Source organism: Sceloporus undulatus, chromosome 4 (assembly GCF_019175285.1).
Source record: "Sceloporus undulatus isolate JIND9_A2432 ecotype Alabama chromosome 4, SceUnd_v1.1, whole genome shotgun sequence".
Lineage (NCBI taxonomy): Eukaryota > Metazoa > Chordata > Lepidosauria > Squamata > Phrynosomatidae > Sceloporus > Sceloporus undulatus.
The window spans coordinates 172,513,880-172,527,724 of NC_056525.1; the positions used below are offsets into that span (position 1 = coordinate 172,513,880).

A 13,845-nucleotide genomic window follows, 5' to 3' on the forward strand; every position below is an offset into this window, starting at 1 on the left:
TTCAGAGCTGAATGGAATATTCCTTGGAATGGAATATTCCTGGTACTTGCATACATGCTCAGAACAAAAGAGTTGATCATGTACAGCTGAAGAATGAATCTGAAGCACTCCTTTTTCCTGCACAGTTGACCTGGACTTGCTGTCCTTCCCAGACTTAACATCATTCTTCTTTCTGCTTTGAACCTAGTCACATCTATATACAGAGAGACTTCTCTGCATCTGTAGGCACAGCAAGCAGCCTGACAACCTGTTGCTGCAGATTAGATGCTACCAGCAGACCACCAGTTGAGCATTTTGCTGAACAGAAAGCAAACTACCAGTACTAGTTTCTTCAGATTGTGCTTCTCTTCTCTCCTCTCTCATTTTTATTGCATATTCATTCAAAATTAGAAGTCTTCTTTAAAAATAATATTGCTAAAACAATAAAACTCTATTGGGAAAAGCACATTATGGAACTGAACTGACAGTGCCTATTTTCTACCCTGGTAGAAAGTCTGCATTTCTTTTATTTTATTTTTTAAATGCTAAGTACTGTGAGTAGGAGGAAGCAAAAATGGTCTGCTTTTAATTCAGATTTTAGAATTCTTCACGTATTAGACTTCTGATATTATAATAATAACTGGAAGTGTCAAGAAAATGTCTGATTCCAGCACTGAAGGAGAGACTTATTTAAGCGGCAGCCTTGCACAGAGCATTCTTCTATCCCATTCAAAGCTGTAGGACTTAAGCAACCTATTTGGGAACAGAAATTCAATCTTGGGATAGTGCCATGTTGCCTTTTCCATCTTCCTTTCATTCTATCATTTATGTGTTGCTTTATGCTGATTGTTTCTTATGCTAACCTCCTCTTCATGATGTTAGCCATACTGAAAAAGAAAGACACAGCTGAATGGGCATGTTCTCCACATCTCACCCTATTGTGAAGGACAGTGGGACCTCCATTGTGAAGGATTTACTTCAGGAAACAACAATGTCTTTAACATAACAGCCACCCACCATATGGAGGGGCAGCCCAGTTGTGGAGGCCATACCAGCATCATAAACTTTGTAAATATCCAAGATTTTATCTCAAGTGGATGAAACCGTAATCTTAGGAGGAGAATGGTTTAATTATAGTTGCTGAGTGATCAGTGCACCAGTAGTGCTATCTTCTTGAAATAACTTCTTGGAGTAATTTGGAACAAGTAAGGAGTAACTAGTAAGGAGCCCAAAGAACAAGCTTTTTAGTAAGCTTTATGTTTCTGTTGGATTGTAGTTCCTGCATGTCTTTTAACAGTGAATTCTATTGTGAAAAAAGTCTAAGCCAGTTGAAATCAGGATACAATTGGCATTAACATTAGGTAGGATGTTTCAGAAACTCAGAATCTCTGCAAATTATGTTAACTATACAATCAGTGATCCACAGCATGTGCATCTATACAGTACTTAGAACAGGAATTTACAAACCCATTAATTTTTTAAAGGAAAATACATAAAATGTATTTCAGTCCCATGTAGTTTTATAAACTGGTTGAAAACTGTTTCACATGACTCATTCGCATAACTGAATGACACACATTTGAAAAAGCTCAGTTGCATTTCCTCCATCAGCACAACATGAGTGAACCTGTTGAAGGCTTATTTCATGTGAAAAGGAAGTGAAGTAGTTTTTAAAAGTGAATGAAGGATTAGTGGTGGAATAATATGAATAATGAAATGGGAACATGGGTGCTGGCATTTATAACAGCATTTTTATTAGCACTAGTTGGTTTAGAAGGACCAAATTACAGAACACTTCATGAGAAATCAAGTGAAGACATGGTATAAATACCAGGAGAATGCAGCACACTCTTATGTACAAGCCTCTAGCTTTCAGATTAAACATGGGAGATCCTGTGAATTTTAAATAGGTAGTTTGCAAAAGTGCCAAGACAGTAATTTTTTCCTACACTGCCTAGTACTCATAATGTAATTTAAAATGTGTGTTATATTGCTGTTGGGAAAGTGTTTTGCTAAAAAAGAGATGAGGAAATGCAGTCCCTTTTGGATATTGTAGGATTTAGCTTTTGTTGCAAAACAGAAAATATTCAAGGCTCACTGCTCAGCAACTAGTTTTCCAATTGAATCAATTTGAGAAGTGGCCTGCCACTTCCTCGCAACCCTTTTGCATCTGGATTGGAAAAGAATGGGGGACCAAATATCATTTTTCAGTGAGAGGATGCTTAATAAACTATCCTGGGATAAACACTTTATGAAGTGCAGAATACTGAAACCTTAAATATATTAGTGTGGTGTAGTGGTTTAAGTGGTGGACTTCAGCTCTGGAGACAAGGTTTTGAATACTTGCTTGATCATGGTAATCTACTGGGTGAGTTTGGGTAAGTCATAGCCTGAAAGGAAAGCATTGGCAAACACTTTCTGAACAAATCACACCAAGAAAACCCCATTATAGATTTGCCTTAGGATTTCCATAAGTTGGAAACAACTTGAAGGCACACAATCACAAAAATAAGTAGAAAGAGATTGATCTCAAGAGAGATTGGCTCAAGAGAGAGGTTGTGTTCCTAGCAAAATAGCCCATAGGAGATTATAGGAAGTTCCCATGTCAAGTCAGCCAAGTCCATGTAGCCTGATTGGGGACATTGCTCCATGAGTTCAAGCAATCCTAGGTCCCATCACCTAAAATGTGATTAATTACTTATATACTCATCTATAAGTCTAAAAAATTTAGCCCAAAATTTGACCCCCAAATCCCAGATCGACTTATTTATGAGTCACTAATGTAATATAATAGCAGCTCTTTCGGAGTTCCCCATGCGGTGCAGAGAGTTTGTTTCTCTTTGGAGCCAAGCAGAAAGAGTCCTGGGTGATTGATTGATTGATTGATTGATTGCTGTTTGTTTAAGAGTCCCTCTCCTGCCTGCACATCTGGCTGAAATGAAAACTGAAACAATAAAGCAAAAAGACTCAGTGAGAGTCTCTCTTGCCATACGCACACAGGCACACACTAAAGGAGCCTCCACGTTTTACCCTTGACCTATCCACAGGTCATGGCAAAATCCATAATTTTGGCCCCCAAACCTGACCTTGACTTATACATGGGGTCGACTTATAGTTGAGTATATATGGTAATAATACTTAAGATTGAATCTGAGATTTCAGCATACTAATTATTTGCTCTGTCACTGTATATTGTCACTGTTAAGTTCAACAGCATTTTCCAATATATTTTAGGATGATTCTGTTTACAAATACTGTACTGTACCAGAGAACTTACACTTGCATGGTAAAAATACCCCCAAATAATGCAAACTGAGAACTCAAATTCTGAAATTCTGAGACATTGTATATATATGAAATTTGTTTTGCATAAAATATTTGCAGGAGCTTACTTCTAGTCTGTGATGGAATTAGAAAATATTCATATTCACCATCAGGTACCTAAAATGAGTCAGTGACACTACAGGAAATGCTGAACTGTAATACAGTACTAGTGCTTTTGGGAGTGATCCTTTAATCACTGGAATCTCTGTCTTAGTACCTCTCTCATTTCTTTATGACCTTCTATAAGCCTCACAATCGTTTCTCTGTGTGAGGAGGTCATATCCATGCTCCTTAGAATGAAGTCACTATGCAGGTCTATATTTGGATTTTGTGGCTGTGGAAGATAGAGGTCTAGCCTGTGAAATGGCGGAAGGTGTCCTATCTATATATGCCTCAAAGAGATAAGAGTGGGCATCCCCCCACCATTCTCTTGTAAATATATTCAGCACTGGTCTGAGAGTGTAACATGGCTTCTTGGGTTCTGACCAGAGCTTGGAAAAATTACTTTTTGGAATTACATAATTCTCTAAATTCTGCAACTAACATAGCATGACAGAGCTCAGAAATATCTTTTCTTGATTTACAACTCTCAGAATCTCCCAGACAGCATGGCTACTGAGAACCCCCTAAAAATAACTTTCCCAATCCTTTGGTTCTTCTTACTACATAAAAAGGAGATCCTTCCATTCAATTCATTGGCAGATCTTGCTGGATCCTTAGCTATAAACTCATGGGCCATTTTCAAAATCATTAATTATGGTACAATTTTCTAACTGTCACATCTGCTATATATGTGTGCATAATGGAAACTGGGGGGGGGGAGTCTGCTATTAACCCAGGGTAAATTCTAGTTTGCATTTGGAGCTATATGTTTTAGATATTTCCTACACTGCCATCAGATGTTCCCGAAATTCAGGTGGTGTATCTTAGCTAAGTGGGAGCAACCACAACAGAATAGGTTGACATATGTTCTGTTTCAGGCAAGATGGCTCAGCAGTAAGGTTAAGACTGTCCAAAGTCTAAGCCAGCAGTATCCGAGCAAGCAGCTGATAATTAAAGCAAGGACTATTCAGAAATAGGGTCAAGGCAGTCCGGAGTTTAGGCACAAAGGATCCAGCCAGAGAACAAGTAAGTTTGGAAAAGGCACTCCAAAGGAAGAGTCAGAAGCCGCACAAATCCTTGTGAAGGTGTCTATCAGAACAAGAATCAAAGAGAGGATTAGCAGGAGGTAGAACCAGTAGCAAGCAGTGTTCTTACTTGTCTAAACATGAGGTTTATAAAAGAGTGATCTCCATGCCCAATCCTGACCTCAGCCTCAGACACTTTACTAGATGTCCTCCTTCTGAGAAGGGCTTTGGTCATTTGAAGGGTTGTTACACTTATGGAATCCTCCCTTTGAGATGGATATCCCACCTAGTAAGCCTGTTCCATGCTTTTAGCTTATCCAATGCATATAGGAGAATATAATAAATAATAATAATAAATAAATAAAATCTTTATTTATATCCCGCCCTTCCAAAAAGATCAGGGCGGCTTACAACATGCAACAAGTGCAACAGATACAAGTTAAAAGCATAAAACAACAATAAAACACAGTCTAAAAACAATAACAAAGGCCCCGTTAGCCCATCCTCATGGCCACGGAAGAGGAGGGAGGCCCACAGGATATTTAATCGGGGAATGCCTGCTTGAATAGGAAGGTTTTGAGTTCCTTCCTAAATTGGGCCAGGGTGGTGGATGAGCGGAGCTCTGTGGGCAGCATGTTCCAAAGGGCTGGGGCAGCTGTGGAAAAGGCCCTTCTAGAAGTAGAAGCTAACCTAGCCCCAGGCACCTTCAGCAGTTGCTGCCCAGATGTTCTGAGGGTGCGAGGCGGATTGTACGGGGAGAGGCGGTCCTTTAGGAATCCTGGACCCAAGCCATTTAGGGCTTTATAGGTAATAACCAACGCCTTATATTGAGCTCGGAAGCGAATGGGCAGCCAGTGGAGATCTTTAAGCACAGGTGTTATGTGGCTGGTCCTGGATACGCCAGTGACCAGCCGGGCTGCCATATTCTGTACCATTTGGAGCTTCCGAGTTTGGTATAAGGGTTGCCCCATGTAGAGTACATTGCAGAAGTCCAATCTCGAAGTTACCAGAGCATGTACAACAGTTTCTAGGTCCCTCCGCTCCAGGTATGGGCGCAGCTGGCGAATCAGCCGAAGCTGGTAACAAGTGCTCCTGACCGTCGCATTCACCTGAGCAGTCAGGTGGAGCGACGAGTCAAGAAGCACCCCCAGACTGCGCACGGAGTCCTTCACAGGGAGCGTGACCCCGTTCAGGACAGGTGGAACCACCGCCATTCCTGGACCGGGGGAACCTATCACTAGTACCTCCGTTTTCTCTGGATTTAGCTTGAGTCGGTTTTTCCTCATCCAGCCCATTACTGACTCCAGACAGGCCACGAGAGGAGAGACGCCATCCCCAGTCACTGCATCAGTCGGAGACATAGAGAAAATAATTTGGGTGTCATCAGCGTACTGATAACCCCGCGCCCCATGTCTCCGGATGATCTCTCCCAACAGTTTCATGTAAATGTTAAATAGCATGGGAGACAGAATGGCTCCTTGAGGGACCCCAGTTTTAAGGGCCCGCTCGCTGGAGCACGCGTCTCCCAGCTGCACCATCTGGGACCTCCCAGAGAGGTAGGAACGGAACCACTGGAGCGCAGTGCCCCCAATTCCCACCTCAGCCAGGCGCCCCAGAAGGATACCATGGTCTATGGTATCGAAAGCCGCTGAGATGTCCAAGAGCACCAACAGGGACACGCTTCCCCTGTCGACGCTCAGACGGAGATCATCGACCAAGGCGACCATGGCCGTCTCAACCCCGTGACCCGCCCGGAAGCCAGTTTGAAATGGGTCCAGATAATCAGTTTCATCCAAGACCGTCTGAAGCTGGATCGCAACCGCCCTCTCGATCACCTTCCCCAAGAATGGAAGCAGCGAAACAGGCCGATAAATTATGTACCAGGGGGTCGAGGGAGGGCTTCTTTAGGATCGGTTTTACAATGGCCAATTTTAGATCCGATGGAAATCGCCCATCCCTCAAGGAGGTGTTAATTATCCGGTGTAACAGGGACGTTACTACCGGTCCCCCCTGGGCCGCTAACCACGAGGGGCAGGGATCAAGAGAGCAGGTTGTTTTCCGAACACTTCCGAGGATCTTGTCCACATCCTCGGTACTCACCAACTCACCAACCCTCTTTCTAGGACTGCATCCATACTGGAGAAATATTCCAGTTTAACACCACTTTAACAGTCATGATTAAATGCTGTGGAATTCTGGGAGTTGTTGTTTGTTGTGGCACCAGAACTCTCTGACAGGGAAAGGCTAAATGTCTAAAAAAAAAACCTACAAATCCACAATGCTGAGCCATGACAGTTAAAGTGGTGTCAAACTGGATTATTTCTGCAAGGATCTTCAGGACTGAGCTGTTTATCTGTGCCATCTAGGCCATGAATCTCTTTCTTGGGAGGATCGCACTAGCAGCAGTATGATAATCTGTGAAACACCAAGCAAACCAGGATCACAAAGAAAAATGACCCATAGAACAATGGCTCTATATAATCCATGGCTCATCCTGTGGGTCGTGACTCCTTTGGGAGTTGAATGACTCTTTCACAGTGGTCACCTAAGACAGTTGGAAAACACATATTTCTGATGGTCTTAGAAACCAAGACACCACAGTTTTATGGTTGGCATCACCACAATATGAGGAACTGTATTATAGGGTTGCGGCATTAGGAAGGTTGAGAACCACTGCTCTAGATTGAAGTTGGGAAATGGTGAACATACTGAGTGTTTCTTAACTGCTGCTGCACTTTATACTTTGTATAATTTTTTTCTTAGTACTGTAGTTAGTTCTGACTGATAGCAAGCTAGAATTTTTCACAGCCCTGTAAATCATGCTGTATATACATGTTGCTTTAAATTGTAGAGTACCATGAAGACTTATAATGTATTTTAAATAACATATGTAATAGTGCATCAGTTTATGTGTGGATGGACCTTAAACCCCTGCTTAATGAAGAAAGGATATATAGAGAGGATAATGCCCTTCCCTTGTGGATTCCTTTGCTCTATATATGTATGTATGTTTATCATATATATGATAACAAAGACATTTAAAGATTTGTCTAGAAATCCCCAGTTGTTACCCTTATTATAACTTGTACTTTTTGGAGCAAGATCTATGGAGCCATTGCAATAATTACCAGTAAGCTGAAGAGCAGAGTTCAGAGAACATTCTGGACTGGGGTCTTCTTCCATGTTTACATTTAGTCTATTATGTTTTATAAAATTAATTGAAACTTTATTGTTTCAATTGACATTTCCCCCTTTATTGTTTAATCTCTCTGTACTATTTAATTAAAGATTTATTTTATTTTATTTGATAGAGAGCACCACTGAAGGCCTGTGAGCAATCCAGCAACATCTGCAAATTCTTCAAGGTGAAATCTGAGAGACCTAACAGACGACAGTGAATGTTGTGAGTAAAACATGCAGTAATGAATTTGGAATATTTCCCTTGTAAATACCTTCTTCATTGAGTAAACAGAATTTTAAAAGAAGGTTGGCTTAACGGACACCCAAAACCCAGGCCAACAATGCCTCTTGGGATTTAACTAGATGAAAGGGTGACATTTCTCCCCAAATATCCCATATATTCTGTATTGGAATTGTTTCCCTTTCATCCATCTGCTACTATAAGAAAAAGTGTTTATGGAGGACACTTTTTCTACATAAGAATAGTTGAGGTGATCTCGCAGCTTAATTTTTTGAATGTACACAAAATGTATAGCCAGAAATGGCTATATATTTGTCATATCTGTTGTGTTCTTTTTAGCCTACTAGAAAAATTGAAAATGGAAATGTAGCTGAAAATGGATTTAGATAATCATATATTATCTGGACTATAGAATACTGCAGTTCATTTCATAAAATAAAAACTTCATAGTGAAGTGGTGCAAAACTGTGATCTCAGAAACTATCATGATGAATAATGTTATGTTTGTTTTAGATCTGAATAGAGGCATAATTTTTATTGATATCAGTTATATCTCAGATTTATACAGAAGAGAAAAACATCCTTTTCTGACAAATAGGCTGCCAGCATTTCTCAAGCAATTAAAAACCAAGGCCCACATGTGTATATGAGCTTAATTGGAAATACGTTGCAAACAAATGAGTTTAGAATTGTGGCACAAGGCTACAGTTTTGAACACACAATTGGGAATATATTTAGGGAGTACTGTTCATTGAACGTGTGATTTCTGCATAAACATACAAAGGATCAAACTCTAAAGCTGCAATTCCAGGTATGCCTATAATGAAATAGGGACAAGTAAATACAGTGTAGACACAGGAAAGTTAGTAGAAAAGAGGCAGTGTGATTAGTTAATCATTAATAAGAAAAAATCTAGTTCAATTAGAACTATGTTAGAAGGGAGAATAAATATTAAAGGCCAAATTAGGCAGCCCAGATGGGGTGGCATGAAGCCGCCCCACCTGAAGATGGATTGGGGCCATGGCAGCTGCAAGCCGTAACCCCAATCTGCTGTGGCGCAAGTTGAAAAAGGAGAGGTTTTCAACCGCTCCTTTTTCGGCTGTGGAAAAGCCTCTTTTAGCAGCTCTTCCGCAGCCCCGCAGTGGGTTCCTGGAATGTTGAGGGCTTGATGTGTAATCAACATATGCCCAAGATGCCCGGAAGCTGGATTACATGTGGGCAGTGGAAGCTGGCTTCCAGGCAGCTTCAGAGTGTGCAGCATCAAAACACCGTTCACTGAAGCCACCTGGATGGCAGCACAAAAGATCAGTCTGTTTCACCTTTCAGCTTAATTTAAAAGTGTACAATAAGAGCTTTTCCAGAGTGATCTTGAAAACTGCCTCCAGAGATTTGACACTTCATCCCCCCCTCCCCCATTTTTTGGTCTATACTTTGCAGGGATTCCAAGTGTTTCTACAGTTTTATGAAATCCTTTTTTCTGAAGTTGTATTGATACAAAAAAACAAAACAAAAAAAAACATCTGGGGTGGAGCAGTTGTTGCAACTACTAACCTCAGAAGAATTTCACACCATTTATCCTACGGGAACTAGTATTAAATAAATGGTTTGACTCTTCAAACCTAAATATTGCAACTCTCCAACCTGAAAGACTAATAAGAAGAAAGTAACACTTGGTCAGAAATCCAAGAGAACTATACTGTGGGTAAAACAACTGGGAAATTTAAAATTTGTTGTCTTTAATAGGGTCTCTTATCTAATTACTGAAAGAGTACTCGTGTATAAGTCTAGAAATTTTAGTCAAAAAAATGACCCCCCCTCCAAAAAAAAAACAAAAAAAACCTAGGTCAAGTTGTCCACTGATCACTGTGAGTACTGTACTTTAACTCGTATAAAAAAAAGAAACCATCCTCTGGTGAAAGGTAAGAGTTTAATCCCTTCTCCAAGCACATAAAGGAAGCATCAACCCCCTCTACTATCTCATCCATCCAGCATCTAGGGTGAGCACAAACTTAATTTTTTTTAAAGTTCTTTAGCATTGTTTTTCTTTGCTTCATCCTATACATCCTTTGTTACATGCTGCTAAGTTTTATCCTCGGTGTCTCCACAGGTCATATCAAAACCCATAATTTTGGCCCCAAAACTTGCCCTCAACTTATACATGAGGTCAACTTATAATCGAGTATATACATTAATTGATAACCCAATTAATAATTTAATTCTGGACTTAAGGTAATGGTGAAATACCAACTTACTTCAAGTTAAAATATAAATTTAATTAAGTTGCCCTTTTTGTTAGAAATTTTCTACTTAATTGAAAACTTAATTAATTTTATTTAGTTAACTACCATCACTGAGACAGTGGGACATACTTTGAAGCGAATGTGTGTATCTTGGAACTATAAGTCTTCCATTTAAGCTTGTTGTTGGGTTTTAATATGGTTCTGAAACAGCAGGTGATTCTGAGCTTCTTTTCCTTTAGGGTGGTGCCACATCTTATCAGGCTATATATAGATTTATCACTGCTATATAAATTCTTATCTATTTACATTTTACAACTTGGTGATTTTAAAAAGAATTCACTATGGGCAAAAGTTCATTCAGCATCTGAATTTAGGACTTAGACATGTGCGTTCATGTAATACTTAATGGAAATTTTAATAATTTGTTAACTGATCAATCAATTTTTCTACTGTCAAATTTCACTTTTCTCTTTCATTGGAAGCTTCTTGGTCCCTTGCTGTAGTTGTATCATTTCACCAACAGCTACAATCCAGACTTCAATAATTTTTAGAATATATTTTAGAACCTACTCCTTATGTCCATCTAGAAACTATTAACAAGGTAGCAAGTCACACGAAGACAATGGCAAACTTTCTCTGAACAAATCATGCCAAGAAAACCTCATGGTAGGCACACACACAATTTTCCTTTAACTTACACTGGCTTTTTAATTCTCTTTTAGATAATAAGAATAATATTTACTTACAAATTATGCATCCAGAGCATCCCAGCTCTTATATGCTGTTAGGAAACAGCAAAATATTATTTTAGCATACAGCGTGCCTGCGTATGACGCGGGCGCACTGCATGTTCATTATATCATCATCTATATTGTCGTCATAAAAATATTTATATCCCATCCTATAGCATGAGATTTCAGGGCAGCATGCAAGTAAAATTGATTTAATCATTTTAAAACACTTTTAAAATGTAAAACAGTGTTTATTCTTTATTTTATTTATTTACTTAATCTATGATATATGCCACCTTTCTTAAAACCTGGGGCCCAAAGATAAAACAAGAATAAAACATAAAGCTAAAAACCATATGATAAAAAAATTAAAACCTAATTAACTAAGCTATCATATTGTAGTATATTGGCTTGAGCATTGGGCTGTGAGTTCAGATTCCTCCTTGGCCATGGAAACCCACTGGGTAGCTTTGGGCACATCACACTCTCTCAGCAAATCTTACCAAAAACCCTATGATAGGTTTGCCTTAGCGTAACTGTAGGTTGGAACAACAACAAAACTATTAAAATTTAAAATTAGGTTTCAAATACATAAAATCATGTAAAAACATAACATTAAAGGAAATAATAAAACACACATACACATCATAAAAAGATAAACTCACAAACAACCATCAAATGCCTGTTTAAATAAAAAGGTCTGCTTAGTGGTAAAAGGAGAACAGAGATGGGGCAGTTTAGCTTCCCATGGGAGGGAACTCCATTCCATTGAGAAGTCTCTATCTCATGTTATCACCAGTAAGTTTGATTGTAATAGTGGTGGGAGCAAGAGAAAGCCATTCCCTGAGGATCTTAGGACTCATGTGGGTTTACATCAAAAATATGGCCTTTCAAATCTGTTTTGGAAAGCTACCTCATGTTTTCTGGGAGTTTCAGGGAATTATAGTTCAAAAAGTACCCTTTCCACATTCTAAGTAGGTTAAAATACAAAAGGGTGACTTACCCAAGAATACATGATGCATTTCCTAACTCAATAAGTATTAAAGTTTCCTACATCCAAATGTGGCACACCGTAGAGGTTTTGGCTAGGGTGATTACAAAATCACCACACGTAATGGATCGGAAGCTCCCTGAATTTTTTGTGGGGGGTGGGGAAAAGTGGTTTAAATGGATATAAGATGGTATTGCAGATACAGTAGGGTCATAACACTAGCAACTCCTGTCACCAAACAGGTCCTTGGCACTGTGAGCAAATGCTTTCTGTAGCCAATACAGAAAACCCTTTCCTTATGATTAGAATAATCTCATTTCCTCACATGCATAATATTTCCCTAGAACAGCATGGCAACAATGGTCAAATCCCATGGAGAGTAAGGCAAATATCTTTATACAGTAACATGAAAAATAATGTGTTAATCAGCATTTTAGAGAGGAATTTTGAGTACAGAAAACATTTCTGTCTTGGTCCTTGAGAATGGCATGTTGTGGATCTCTTGGGAGAACTGTCAACTCTTTACCATGGCAGAATGAATGGAAAGTTTTGACACAGTTTAAAGTTTGGATTAGTCTGCTTCAAAAGTTGTTTGCATCTGTTTACAGTTCACTTCATGACTCCCTCTCCCCCTCATCCTCCTTCTTTACAGAAACTGCAGGCTGCTGAGAATGAGAGACTTCCATATGTCTCAGCTCATGCAAGCAGTTCTATTCTGAACTGCAGAAAGGGTAGGAATTGCAGTTATCTGAAAAATGCTGTCTCTGAGAAAGTAGTGCTTTCTTCTCAGGCAGTATTCTTAACTAAAAACTACAGACAGCTTCTGCTTTCCTTTAAATAAGCATATAGCTCTGTAGGCATATCAAGAGTCACTGGGAGGAATAGTTTTTTACCAAAATCATTAGTATTTAGCACCACATGAATGATTAGTCATAATATCTTGTTTCCTGATTTTTGTATTGCATCATGTGCTTCTAGTATAGAGCAGAAGTTCAGCAAATTTGTCATAGTACAGTTGCAGGGTTCCTCAAAGCAGCTATTCTGAGCTTTAACAAACATAGAACCTTTCTATTTCTGCTCTGCTCCTAAGAATCCGGAAGCTGCACCAAAGCTGCACTCCAGTGCTTAGGAATGGAGTGTGGCTTTGGCGCGAATTCCGGACTCTTTAGGACCCATGCATCATTTAAATAGCATACCTCCAAAGAGACCCGAAGCAGCTTTATTTTGGCAGTCTGTAACAGGCCTCAGAACCATCAAGAAGTATCTGGCTTTTTTCCCTCCAACCAAATAAGACATGAGGCAGAGCAGAAATAGAAAGATTCTTTGTTGGAGTCCAGGAAGAACATTTAAAAAAAACCTATAGATGATTTGCATAGCTTTAAATTGGATGATGAAAACATTGGAATAGTTCATCATTTTCCATACCTTGGCTCAGTTATTAATCAGAATGGAGACTTCAGCCAAGAAATCAGAACAGGCTGGAAGTTGGAAAGGCAGCTATGAATGAAATAGACCAGATCCTGAAATGTAAAGATACATAATTGAGTACTAAAATTGGGATTGTCTATGCCATCATATTTCCAGTTTCTAAGTTTGGTTGTGAAAGCACCCTTACATTTGCAGTCCTGAGGTTCCAAGTAGTATGCATAGGTTGTATACAGAGGTCCAAAACACACTGCAGAAATAATCCATCTTGACACCATTTTTACTGCCATGGCTCAGTGCTAGGCAGTCCTGGGAATTGTAGTTTATTGTGGACCAGAGCTCCCTGACAGAGAAGGCTAAATGTCTCACAAAACTACAGTTCTCAGAATTCGCTAGCATTGATGGTGGTGTCAAACTAGATTATTTTTGCAGTGTGTTTTGGACCTTAGAGACTGGTCCACTCATTTTAAAAAAATTAAGTAGATTCTAATTGGCATCTGGGAAAGTATCCTGGGGTGACATTTTGCTACAAAACTGTAGAATCCTCTACTGCTCACCGCAGATCCCATTGGATCCTTAATCCAGATCCCAATGATTAGAAAATGAA

At 39.4% G+C, this 13,845-nt stretch overlaps 1 protein-coding gene across 8 annotated transcripts in view; it reads left to right on the plus strand.

Annotated features, from left to right (window-relative positions):
- ATXN1 (ataxin 1) overlaps nucleotides 1–13,845 on the plus strand; it is a 295,239-nt gene that overhangs the window by 169,964 nt on the left and 111,430 nt on the right. For 7 of the 8 annotated variants that reach the window (XM_042465297.1, XM_042465290.1, XM_042465292.1 and 4 more), the window contains one exon: nucleotides 7,742–7,833. The exons of the other annotated variant lie outside the window; for it this stretch is intronic. The gene's annotated coding sequence lies outside the window, so the exon portion shown is untranslated. The remainder of the gene's footprint in view (nucleotides 1–7,741; nucleotides 7,834–13,845) is intronic. 8 annotated transcript variants of the gene reach the window in all.